A 14,341-nucleotide genomic window follows, 5' to 3' on the forward strand; every position below is an offset into this window, starting at 1 on the left:
TCCACGTACCCATGCGCGTACCAACCGGGGGGGGGGGGGTGCAATGGAGCGTTTCCCCCCCCCCCCCCCCCCAGTTCTCAAAGTGGAAGGCAAGGCAGATGTATTGACCCCCCCCCCCCCCCCTCCCTAAATAGCCGCCACTGGGCAGGGGAAACACTGGCTGGCGGCGCCCAAGCTATTCCAAGGGCACCGCCCCCGGCCCTGGGCGGGGGGGGGGGGGGGGGAAGGTCTGGTTTGTCCCCCTACGCAAAAACAAGTTCGCACTCCACTGCACGTACGGTCTTAAGAACCAGCATTGAAGTCTAAATCTGGCACCTGACTGGCAATTTAGGCCAAAGTTGCCACATGAAAACCCAACAACCAGAAGTGAACTTTAACTCTGGCACTTGTTTGGGAAATAATACCTTAAGACGTCAGATTACAGCCAAACTCCGAGCAGTGAAGGCAGGGGCGTAGCTACGCCATCCGGCACCCGGGGACCCTTAGGTTTTTTCGTAGTCTAGCCCCCTTTCCCCGCCCCCCTTTTCACTTTCCGACGAGATTGCAACTAGTAAAGCGGGGGTCCCCCCCCCCACACACACACACACACATACACACGCAAGTGAATGGAACACTTGGTACCCGGAGGCCGGGTCCCCCCCCCCCCCCCCCCCCCCCCCCCTCCCCCCCGTCGCTGCGCCACTGAGTGAAGGCTAGCTTTGGCACTTGTTTTGCCAGTTAGGTCCAAGATACTCAGACTTGGTATGACTCAACCTTGGCCTCTTCAGGCTTTAAGGACCTAACAACTATGTTACCTGCTTTACAATTTATACCCCACATTCCAGGAGAGTATTCTTATTACAATTACCCTGGTCCTTACATTACCTGGTTTGGAATCTATCGATTACGCTGCATGAAAGCTGTCCTTGAAGAAAAATTGAATCGGCAAAGGCGCGCTGCCAACGATAGTACACAACCGACCAGATCCCTTCGAAAACCTAAAGGATGGACGCGGGATCGTAAAAGCCGTCGGGGAGAAGGTTTCTGGATGTGTCTGCTTCTTATAAAACTACACGGATTCATAAAAAATATGGACGACTGGAAACAGTATTTCGGCAACAGACCTTGGGGGAATATTTTTTCTGAATACTTGAAATAATGCATAAGAAAACTACATCCAATTTAAAAAAAAAGATTATTTACAATTTTTTTTACTTGGTTTTACAAACTTTGCTGTTTTTTCTCCTGCGCCACGCCGCTTGTGGTGACAAAATTTACACAATCGAAAACCACCGAAGTTTCCAGGCCAGTAAGTGGTTATCTAAGGACCGTGCTATTATGCAGACAGTGTTTTATACGATTCAGAATAAGTTGTATTGCTCTTTTTTTAATATACATTATTCACTCAATGCCTCCACTGTTCACGATTAAGATACTCCACTGTTCACGATATTTCACTCTTAATATAACTACGATATCCGTGATAAAGAAAACAGCAGCCAAGTCCTCTGAAATAACCTACGATGACATTTGGAGTCTGAGGTTTGATTGTTGTCTGCATGTTTGTGATAAGCGTAGCTTTGGTATAAGCCAATATGAATTGTACTTAGCATAAATAGCGAGAATCGCATTAGAGTGAGCCGGAAACACTAGTCCTGCACATAGCAAGCTTAACTTTTTCTCGCACATGTATTTTACTGGTTCAGCTCCATTTAGAAATTTTAACGCGCAGCTCCAACCTAGAAAAAAATGAGAAGGTTTCTTAGACATTTCACCGACGTGTGCCGATGGAAACGATCCAGCCTTCAAAGAGGTACGTGTGGTGCTGCTATCTAGAGGGGAAACCGCGTGCAGCAGTTGCGAAATTCTATAACGACGGAGAACCATCATGCAGGAAATAATATTCGTGTAACTTTATTTTTATTCACGGTGAGGCTAACGCCGGATCTAATCAAGAGAAAACTATCCAAGATTGAACAAACCTGGCACAGACCTCTCGCTTTCCGTAAAATGTCGCGATGCCTTTTTATAGTAGTGCCAAAAACGCACATCTCGGCGCGACTCAACCGTCTGCATCGGCGTCCCTTATGAAAATTTACCGGGATGGTGTTCACATTTTCTAGAGGTACGGAACTACTCAGTGATATTTTCCAAGGGAACATGCACAAAGAGTACATCTTATACGAACATTTCAGTTTGGAGCAGAAGTTGATTTTTCCAACCAATGTCTCTCTCAGAATCGATATTTTAGCCATTACATCTTACCATGTACCTCGATGTTTCTTACTGTTCATAAATAATATACTCTTGATAATTTCCGGCAGAGTTTGCAGGTCCCATGAGCTTCAATCATGATGCAGTGGAAGGCCGGGTCGAGACGGAGGAGGGTAAGGAACATCATTTCGGCTCCTAATTCTGTAACGATGCCGAATATTGGCTTCGCCATCAAGTACATTGATGGCAAAAAGTAAATTCAATTAAAGGGATGTTCCAGGCAGTTGCCATTCCTTAAAACGTATTCTTAAAAACGTTGAACAAAATTCTTTATATTACATCTACCACACAAAATAATATTTCTTCACCCTTTACATATGTTGTAGTCGTTAGTACACATTCATATTCCGCTTCCAATATTTTTCCGCTTGGTGCTTAACTCTGTTTGAATTGAAGTATGGAGATGGTAATGTAATGCAATGAATATTATAGTAGACTGATCGATTAAGCTGCACTCGTTAAGCTGATGTAAATATAATTGTTTCATTTAGTTTACGACAGTAGGAAGTCATCACGACTTCATAAGACGGATATTTCTGATAAGGTATTGTCTTGTCTCGAATCTTTTGAATAAACTGATTTTTCTTTCTTAGATTTGAAGATTATATTAAAAATACTTCCTGAACGTCGTCTATCTTGTGTTTTCCATAAGACAACAAAAATAAAACGCAAATGTGGCTTAGACTAATATGAACATATACGCCACTTTGAAATATTGATGCGTACTGCATCGGTGTGCCATTTCACGAGAGGCGGAGTATGTGAACGAAAAGCAAGGTCCATTGCGCTGATAAATATACATGGAGACGTTGCAAAGATTATTACACTGCGCGCACACATTCAACGCCTCTTAAAAATAAAAACAATAAAAGTGAATTTTTCTAATGTACTTCAAGAGGTTCATAAAGTGATTCGGTTGCGAATTTTTTAGGGATTGCCGATTGACCTATCTTGGTTTGGTCTTACGGCATTATCATTGTTTATAGGCTTCAGTGCATAGACACTTGAGGAAGCAGAATGTAGGTACATAGAGCTCGTCGTATTCCCTATATTTATCATTTACAGTTTGCCAAATAGTTTGGAGAAGAAGAAAACTTCCTCAATGTTCGCCGACACGAAGGTCGAACTTGCATTGTCGTAAACGTCGTGTCAGTGATACGGTGGCTGCTCACCAGCTCAGTGACATATCGTTCTTTTTGCGGAAAATTATATGAGCAAACTGTAACCACTCGCAGCTTCAAGGGAAGGCGGGCTCTTAAATGTCTCCAGAATTTCTTTGTTTCCTCAAGACCCCGCTGCCACAAACGAGAGTCGTGAACACGAGGGCAGCTTCTAATAGAGATGTAATCGAGGCTATCGTAAATCCTGACGTGATCATAACGGGGGTTGTAATCTACATAAAGCGGAGCTGTCATATAGTTTCACCACAAATAACTGCAGCATCAAACTTCCCGTATTTCTCAACACAGCAGACGTTTCGAACACATAGCGAGGCTAGGGGTTTGATTGCAGTTTTAATATCGTAATTTTTGTTGTGTGGGAGGTTTAATACAAACAGAGTCGCATGTTGTGCAGTTGGGTTTCCATACAACGTGTAAAAGTGTTTTTTATGAAGTAGCAAGCTAAGCTCTCCTAATACAAAACATCAATCTATATGTTATTTCAACTACCTTCATCATATTATACGTGTGGGCGTTGCGCTTTCTTATCGTTTGACTAAGTTAAAATCTACATGGTAAGGTGGTCACCTAATATGTAGACGAGGAAGTGGTTACCAAGTGGTAGCATACGTATTATGACTGCTCAGTTATAATGTCTCACATCCAGATTAACGTTCCTGTGAGACATTTTCGCTCCAGTCACACATACGCCATCAGCCTGATGTATTGTTTGTCCCCGCTAGTTCGCATTCAGAGCTTCTTTAATTAGCTTGACAAATTGTTTGCTGTCATTTTCAATTCTATCCTTTTGTCGTTCAAAATAAGCATTCCACTCTCCTTATCCTGTGTTTTGGCAGTGAATTGTTTTCTGAATATTTTTTCGTGCACTATCGTAATATGCCCAAGCTGTTGGCAGGCTCTATAAATAAATAAGTAAATAAATAAATATATTGCGCTTTGTAAATATCGCCAAGCCTATTCAGGAGTCAGACATTTAATCTCGGGATATTTTGGAATTTCAAAATCATTTTATATTTGTTACGTTGCCGAGATTGAAGTATCTCTGCTAGCCCACTGAACTTCTTTACATTTAAGTTCGTTGCACGGGTAGGGAACCAGCGCAGGTTTAATGAGAACGCTTTGCGAACGGGGCCCAATAGCACTACCGCGTTCCACTTTAAAGGCGAAGCTTAAGCTTCCCCCCAGCTTTGTTTTTAAAGTGAATCAAATGTTTTATACTTAATTATGGAGTACTCAAAACTAATACTTATAAGGACACGTACGGGCGATACTTATGTATTGCACTAAGAATATATGCTAAAGTAAACAAAATATTCAAAGCCCCTTTAGCACTTAGGAATTTGAAAGTTTTGAAACTATTTAAAATCGAAATTACTTTTTTCTTCCATAATTTAATTTTTCAGCAATACGTTTTAAAATAATAAAGTATCGCTGAACAATAGGCATATTTACACGAACAGTACAAATGCATAAAAGTATAACTTTGTGTACAACGATTCTTTAGCAATTATTCAGCCAAAACATAAATCTTTGACATTTTCTTAATTTACCAACATTTATAGACAGAGAACACTAGGCGCAGTTAATTTCTAGTTCCTCTGGATAGAAACACTGTGCTAGTCCTCTGGACTAGCACGGTGTTTCGAACGCATCTCGCTCATGTATTTTGGAACCTTCATATTTTTAGTAGATTAGAAACGAAGCACGATGTCAGTCATAGCTGCTATCAAAACTGAACAAGGACTCCTAAGCCTATGCTAAGTTGCTTAAAGAAGATATTGGCTATCGCCCAAACAGTTTACTGGGTGTTTTCTTTTTGTTTTGTTTTTTCAGATGTCATTTTAGCAGCGCATTTAAAATAAACTACTCAGCTGCGTTTGCGACAGTTTTGGTGTTGGTTAATGTTTAGTATATTTGCCACAGCTTCTGGATTTGCCAGAGGCAATTAAACTATCATAAGCATAATCATGTTTTTAAGTTACTATGAAGAACAAGTCGTCCACAATGTGAGTGACAATGTAAAATTAAGAAGTATAATTAAAAGTCACAAAAAAAGTTCGATACCTACATTTAAAAAAAAAACGAGCCAACATCAAATATTTTTTTTTATTGTTTCCAGACATTAAAATGCAAAGAATAGACGTCAGGTTCAATTCAACACTTTTGTTAAAAAAATTATATTTGAAAATATATGAACGAAATAGCTTCAAAATCATTGTCTAGACCAGGGGTGGCCAGGCTGACCCGGCCGAACAGCCGCAAAAAAAACCCACTAAACTTCCAAGAGCCGCGGCGGGGAAGGGGGAGGTGGGGGGCAAATTTTTGTTTAGAGCAATAAACGAAACTGGAACAGGTTTCAATCTATCCCAGTCAAAAGCAGTCCAACTGTACGTAAGGTAGCAGTAGCACAAGAATACCAAACCGCAACCTGTCTCGGTTTTGAACGCGTTGCATTTCTCTTTTTGGGTAAGTGCTCGTTTGACCGAGAGAAAGGCGGGAAAGTATGTGTGTGTGGGGGGAGGGGGGGGGGGGCGTAGAGGAAGGAGCCGCGAGCCGCATTTTAACACGCGAAGAGCCGCATGCGGCTCGGGAGCCGCAGCTTGGCCACCCCTGGTCTAGACGATTTCGTAAACGGTGTCTTTTTTTATTGCCTGTGAAACTCATATTCTAATGTATTGATTTATTCTCGCTTCTATTTGCAGGGAGGGCGGATAATGCCGGCTTCATTGAAAGTATAGTCAGCTTTTTTAAGTCTCTGGCATTGGCTCCCATAACAGTGCCGCTAGATATCTTCAATTTCATCATACAACGCATTCCTGTCATCGGGCGTTTTTTTAGACCTGGTTAAAAAATCATCATGAGTACGTCAAGTAAACTTTTCATCCAGGCTTTTTTTTTTTCGAATTAAGTTTTTGGAGCTCTCTTTTCAAGATGTCAAAACAAAAGCTTGTCATGTCATTTCGAAGCACGTTTTTTCTTTTTACCATAAAAAAGACCGATAAAATAGAGCGACAACCTCGCTGAAACTCTGAGCGTGTAGAGCCCGAGGCGGCACTTGAACTCTCGTGCACTACCGCCTGGCTCGAGAGGAACTGAAGTTATGGCGGCTTCGTGAATACACCGATCGCTCTGTAAAATCGGTCCATTCCGTCCTTGGTTTTTTTTTTTTTTCATTTTTTGTAACATCAACGAAATAAATACAAAGCCGGTGCAAAACGGCTCCTCTTTCTAATGACTTCAGCGTCCTTTTTTTGTTTCTATGCTATATTATATTAATTATACCAGTGGTCTCAAATACGCAACACGCGGGCAGCATGCGGCCCGTGACTTGCTATGACGCTGATCGCTGGCAACCACCTACGAGTCCCGGTTCCCATGTCTCGATCACTAGGAATGGCATGCGCCCATAGTGATCTTCTCTCGCCAATTTCTTTTCCGCTCGAAAGGTATAGCTCTGTTTATTTTTAATGTATTGACATAGTCTATACTTATCTGTTTTCATTTGGCTTTTGTTTCGCTTTATTTCGTGCTCCCCAGCTTTTGTCATGTTACACACCTGTACGACAATTCCACTACTAGGCCACAAACGCGAGATCGTCGTTCAATAATGCCTCTCGGCTGCGCGAACTCTCGATCAGCAGGAGCAACTGCCAAAAGATAAAGCAACGAGCTCGGGATCGTCGCTTCCAAAAAAAAAAATATCACCATTAAAACACAAGTATTTTTTTCCGAGTTCTCTTACAAAAATCGTCAGGAAAGCAAGAGCTCTCAAATTCACTGTATTTTTTTTTTCCACTTGCTGAGCTTGGTTAATTCCTGATGGATTGAGCAACGGGACAGTGTACTTTCTTTCTTGTTCTATTACAATGCCAGCACGTTGGCGGGGTAGTGCCACTGCAATCATTGTTATTACAACAGGTAAGTCTCGAAAGTAGTCATGCAAACAAATCAAATCTAAAGGTGTAACTGGCAAAACTGTGAGTTTACAAAAAGCATAAAGCACGAGGTCTCTTATTCACCCCCGTCTTAGGTTGACCCTCGACCTTTCCGGGGTGGACTATCTGACCCTCACGTTTGTACGAGTTTTAGACCCCTGCGTATACAAGAATCGAATGCAGTTAAACGTAGGCGAAACTGCTGTGAGGTTTGGTACCACTTTATGCGGGGCTTCCATCCGCCATTTTGCTGGGGTTAATTTTTCTTGACGATTCGTTGTCTTTGCGACGTCGTCGCATTATTTTCTCAAGTTCAGAGATCTCTGCAATCGCGAAAATTTTAGTTTTTTTGTGTTTATTGTTGAGGAAACTTTTAATTGCCGTTTGTGACGTGAAGAAGGTGTCATTGGTTAATTAAAGAAAACACTTGATTTCTTACTGTTTTGTCATCGGTGTCGAAGTTGGGTCCGGCAGAAATTTTCGATCGATGAAAAAATCTAAACTCCACTTTCAAACTGTGTCCGGTATTACGAGGGGAATTCAAGTTGTAAGGTCTAATTGTTGTGTCTTCGGATGGTAAGATGGTAGAGAGATGAAAGGCTTCTTAAAATGTGCACAATTTTATAGGAGAGTGATTACAAAGCAAAGCAAAATTGTTATAATGACATCAAAGGGTTCTGACGCAGCCTGATATTACTTATGTTTCAGACACTAGAAATGGCGTTGTTCACATTCGGACTGCAGCGTGATATTATTTGTATTGTGCAAATCCGTTGAATCAGGCGATCATGTTACGTGATAACATCATAAAAATATGGTTCTACATAATCAACTGTCACAATGGGCGGAATAATAATGCTTTATTTCAACACTGAAACCTTACGAAACAAATGGAACTTAGACTCTTCGCCACCAAAGTTTCGCGCTACCGCCAGTGCGAAGGAAGTGGTAAGGGTCATGTTCTGTGAAAGCAAAGGTGTCGCCCCCATTCACTGCATTCCGAAGGGCACGGCTCAGTGACGGCTGCATCCCGCAGACAAGTTATCGACACAAACATTTCTTTACGCATTAGGAAAAAATAAAAATAAAGCAAGGGACTGGAAAGGCCGCAGTCGTTACCTTCAATCACGACATTGCTCCGGCTCATCGGGCGACACTTATTCAAACGTATTTTCACAAAAGCAACGTTAGGCTGATTCCAAGAGCTCCCCGCTCTCCTGGCCTTGCACCCATCGATGTTTGGTTGTTTTCGACTATGAAAGACACTCTTTGCAGATAGTTGTTGAGTCGGTTCACTGTCGCATCGGCAACGCAGCCAGCACCGTTCACGATTCGGGTAAAAAAAGATGGCGGTCGGTTTGCCCGCCGCCCCAGCAGAGCGTTAGGCTTAGGACAGTCGGAGGCGATTTGCCGTCCTGTTAATCTGCTCTGCTTGCGACGTTGAACCAATTCATTTCAAAGGCGGCTCACAATGGTGAGCGATCGTGAATGCTGTAAACTACGCAGGCTAGTAATTTGTTTGCGAGCTGCGGGCTGACTAGCTGCCGTGGCGACCGCGAGCAGAAGAAATGTTTTGGTTCGACGGCACACAACGTGGACGATCGTTCAGGTTCAAGATGACGGAAACACACCACATTTTTTGCGGTCGTTCAGATACTTTTTACTCTATTTAGCTTCGCCGGTTTCGAAATTCCGATCGGTAGATGTAACATCGGCCGCATTGTTTGCATCAGTCATACGCATGGAAACACGAGCCACCACGGCTTTGCACGCTACAGAAGGTCTCATATCTTTACTAAAAGATGACGCTGCCGTACACACGCAATCATCATCATCGTTTACACGGTTTTGCCAGTTTTATGATTCGCTAACTTATCTTAAATTTCACGTACGGTTTCGCGGAACAGATCAAATGCACCGTTCACGACTTCGGAACCGTGTGCTCCAAAAACGACTCGCGAAAACTCCGTATGATAGTGCACCCGACCGGCACGAATGCACCAACCAGACTCCTGCGCAAGCTGGATTTGTGCCCTACGACTCGTGCTAGAGTTAAGAAACCGACGACTCCCTACGTATTGTAAGGTGACGTTTAGAGGAGAGTGATGCCTATTAATGAACGATACATTGTTACCCTTCAAACCTCCCTTTAATATCTTTCAAACTAATTTAAATTGTTATTCACAAATAATTATCCTATGCTTTTCATACTGGGCAAAAATACACACTGAAAAAAAGGCGTCTGCATATTTTGTGTTAGCTGTTCAGCATAATAAATAAAAAAAAAATGCCTCGAGGAATAAAAAGGGGGCAGGGCAACGTTTCAATAAAATATTTTAGACGTTATTATTATTTCCTCTCTTTTGCTTTCTTTACAAACTATGCATCAACAGTTCGCATGCGAACTAGCTCTCATTTTTAGGTCTAGAAATCATTTTTATTTGAAGAACCCTGACGTGGATTTGCTGAGTCGACTGATGTGAGCACTGCATTCACCACGTACATTCCTCTACATCTACATCCCTTCACATCTGTATCGCTCCACTCAACGCGCCATCTGTTTCAGTTGAGAAATCTAATGAGAGCGTGAATTCCTATTTCATACAACTATATCATTAAATCTACGCACATGTCTCTGCACACACTTTCCGCCGACAAGTGAAAAAAAAGTCCAATCTACCACATGATTTTATTGCGTTCCAAAGATAAAGTTTCGTGCGCTGTTCAGATATCCTAGCAGTTAAAGAAACCGAGAGAAATCCGTTCATCGCTTTTGATGTATGAGGAAAGTAATTGGGACTGCAAACTCAACAAAGAAGGTTTATAGTCTTACACCCCTTTCTTGTATAATATATCCCAAAACATCAGTTCTACGCGCGGCGCACTGACGTTAAACTGACGGTACCAACTTTCACGAGCGGCTTGATGGCCGAGTGGTACAACTTATTAAAATAGCTAACGTACGTTTTAGTGAATACATTAAAGAAGTAATAATAATCGGGGTGTTCTTAGCCCTACTGCAGAGCCTGTGTGTTTTATTTCTTAGTAGCGTTCGAGACGTACCTTAGCTGTTTAATAAATTATATCGCACCGTTATAAAGCCCCTTGTAAAAGTTGGGGCCGTCAGTTTGACGTCCAAGCGCTGTACCTGGAACTGGAATTTTGGGATGAATGTGGGACAAAATACTGTAATACCACTCCCTTTTTTGGAGTGTATTTCGGCAACCGTACCTACGCAGGGACTCGGTAGTTCCGCTTTGGTTGAATAGGACGTCTCCGGCATTGTTTCAAGGGCTTTATCTTCAGAGCAAATCTGGAGGGTCTGAAAAAGACTTTTGTGCGAAAGTCATATATAAATGAGGCTTTAAATTGTCCTCGTAGAATTGAATAGAACACACTGTAAAAAATTTTCACCCCATTTTACGGGCAAAAGTTGCTGGTTCAATATTGCCGGTATGGTTTGCCGTAATCTAGAAACGGGACTGTCTGTAAAAACAAGGCATATAATTTCGTAATGACGAAACGTCCGTAGCTTACTTTACAGACAGTTATCCGTTTTCCATTTTACGGATAAAAGTTGCTGGTTCAATATTGCCGGTATGGTTTGCCGTAATCTAGAAACTGGACCGTCCGTAAAAACAAGGCATATAATTTCGTAGAACGACGGAACGTCTGTAGCCCACATTACGGACAGCTATCCGTAGGAAATGTGAAAGCTATTTGCACTAAATACCGAAGGACTATACCTTTCCGCCTTATAAGGCCAAAGCCTCGTGCCATCCGTACCACCTGCACCTTCGATACATCATGCGACTCACCTGGCAGAGCTCTAGATCTGCCAGGGGTGTTGTCACCTGACGTATCGGAGGTGCAAGACTGGTGCGGATGACTCGTAGCTTTGGCCTTATATAATTCGGAAAGGTATAGTCCTTCGTTATTTAGTGCGGACAGCTTTCACATTTCATATAGATAGCTGTCCATAATGTGGGCTACAGACATTTCGCCATTCTATAAAATTATATGCCTTGTTTTTACGGAGAGTCCAGTTCAAAAAGACGTAAAGGTCAAGTGCTTTATTATTTAGTGCAAAAAGCTTCCATATTCAAGCAAGCCTAAGTCACATGAAGCTTTTGGGGTAGATTGGTATGGAGAGTTCATAGCTCCGTCATTTAATATATGAATTTGAATAATCTTTCATCCTCAGACAAAAAGTTAATGTTTTGCAAAAGAGAAAGAGCACACAACCTGTACTTCTCAATGCCAGGATTTTGTTTGTGTGAGCTCGGCTGTTCCTATAGATGACAGCTCAACAAACGAACCAATTAAGAAGTTTCGCCACAATACCTTTATTAGAAGAAGGCATGCCTTGCTTTCACTTTGAAGAAAATTTACATTAGAGTTGTCCTTGTGCTGGCCGTTTAGATGCCCCTCCATGCTTGTGCTTGAAGTTGTCATTCAATTGAAGACCTCCTCAATATCTTCATGGTGCATGTAGGAGCAGCTTGAAATAAAGAGCAGAAGAGGATTTGCATTCAAACACAATCGCAACAAATTGTATATGACATGCACGGTTAAAGTAAGTGAGCAACGTGCTTACCAACTAGCCTAGCTCCTACTAAACATGACATATAAAATAAACCCCCCATAAATTGAACCAAAGTAAAAATTTGCATTGATTTGAATACCGAACATATCAAGTGCTTGAGAAATAAAACTAGCCAATTAAAATCGCACAACTATTCAGTGATAATAAGCACAATGGATTGAGCCAGATCTCCCTTAGTATATACAGTAGGCTCGCGATAATTCAAACTCGGATATTTAATACTTCTGGTTAAGTCAAACAAATTTCAAAACTTTGGTTGACCCGCTATGTTCTCAATGTATTCATAAGCCGCTTAACTCGAACGATGTTTTCGTGCATACTTTTTGTTCTCGCAGCACCGTTGAGCGCACTTCTTTCGGAGCACTGGTGCACTGCGGAGAAGCAACACCCGTGGAGCTTGCTTCCGCTGGTGTTGCTTTTCCGCAGTGCACCGGTGCTTGGTAAGAAGTTTGTTTAACGGAGTTAAAGCAGAGCAGAACCGTGTATAAACTGTCTTACTAAAAGAGTGCGAGAGATAAAAGGGGAAAGGGCTACCGGCGCTTTCCCCCTTGCTGGAGCGTTAAAGACAGTGAAAGCCCCAGGTGAGAGGCTTTGCCGGTGTTCAGTGTAAGCATTGCCCGAACTTCGTTCGCGTTTTGTTCTCTGTTTTAAACTCCCAAACTTAATTAGAGCCACGGGCTTGGATGGCAACAGTCCCCCGGTCATCAAGGCACCGTTGCTCAGTTATACGGCGCACGAATAACGACAGAAAGCATCGAATACTGTCCGAGAGCCTGTGTAGCTTGCACGAAATCCGGCAAGGCGAGTGCGACTGCAGTGTCTTTAAGCTCCATCGCTTTCCACATGACCCCGATTTCCCGCAGTAGTGGCATGTGTCCCTAAATCAAAAAGACTTTTCCCCAACGCCATCCTCTCGACTGTGCTCGGAACATTTTGTGAATGGAGTGGGCATCACATTTAACGCTGTACCGTTGATGAACACGGGGTGCGCTTGCAAGGTGTGTGTAAGTTTTCTCCTGATATTTGCTTTCAGCTTGTAACATTTTGGAACTGAATTTATTTTAATATAGATATTTCGAAGTGGTGACATTGACTCAATTTTATTATCTACAGCACTTAGTTGAAGGCTGATTTTCGTCGCCAGGTGTGGCTAGCGATTGTCAAAAAGTTAGTTCTGTTGCTTTGCCTGAATCGCAATCTCCTGTGCAATACCAGAGAGCCATGAGCCCATGCTGACCGTCACAATGCGACTAGATTCTTCTTATTTTCAAAATTAGTACATAATGTAGCTGGAAAGAAACCTTCAATTTCTGTTGCTTAAAGTTGAAACATGCTCATGCATCACTGTTTATAAACATAGAAACATGTTCATGCATCACTATTTATAAACATAGAAACATGCTCATGCATCGGTGTTTATAAACGTCTTATTTGAGGATCCCATGCCAACGAGTGTGTCTTTTGTCGAGAACTGAAAACAGCAAAGTCAAGATGGGCCTTTTGCCGGAGCGAGTCGGTCAATGAGTCAACGATTCGAAATTGATGCATGAGCATATTTCAACTTTCAGCAACAGAAATTGAAGGCTTCTTCCCGGCTACATTATGTACTAATTTTTAAAATAAGAAGAATCTAGTCGCATTGTGACGGTCAACATAGGTTCATGGCTCTCTGGTATTGCTCAAGAGATCGTGATTCAGGAAAACCAATAGAACAAGCTTTTCGACAATTTTCAGCCAGACCCGGCGGCAGAAATGAGCCTTCAACTCAGCGTTGTAGTTAATAAAATTGAGTCATTGTCAACACTTTCAAATATCAATATTAAGATAAATTCAGTTAGAAAATGTTACAAGCTGAAGCAGCAATTGTCTCGAGAAAACTTGCACGCACCTTGCGAGCATACCCCATGTTCATCGACGGTACAGCGTTAAGTTCGGGGTGCGCTCCATTCACAAAATGTTACGAGCACGGTCGAGAGGGTGACGTTGAAGAAAAGTCTTTTCAGTTTACGGAAGCAAACCACTGCCACCGGAGATTGGGGTCATGTAAAAACAGCCGCACTCACCTTGCCAAATTCCGTGCAAGATACATAGGTCCTCAGACAGTATTCAACGCTTTCTGTCGTTATTCGTGTACCCTAAAGCCGAGCAATGGTGTCACGATGACCGAGGGACTGTCGCCATCGATGCCCGTTGCTCAAATTAAGTTTAGGAGTTTAGAACCGAGACGAAAGCGCAAACGAAGTTAGGGCAATGCAGATGCCTAACACCGGGACACAAATAGAGGGCTTGACAAGATCTCTTGACCAACCACAAGCCGAAAAGAATCTCCTAGCCGTGGTAGTGAGAAACAGTTTTAATAAGTGCGT

The sequence above is a fragment of the Ixodes scapularis genome, unplaced genomic scaffold, assembly GCF_016920785.2.
Source record: "Ixodes scapularis isolate PalLabHiFi unplaced genomic scaffold, ASM1692078v2 PGA_scaffold10__122_contigs__length_95168666, whole genome shotgun sequence".
In the NCBI taxonomy this organism is placed as follows: domain Eukaryota; kingdom Metazoa; phylum Arthropoda; class Arachnida; order Ixodida; family Ixodidae; genus Ixodes; species Ixodes scapularis.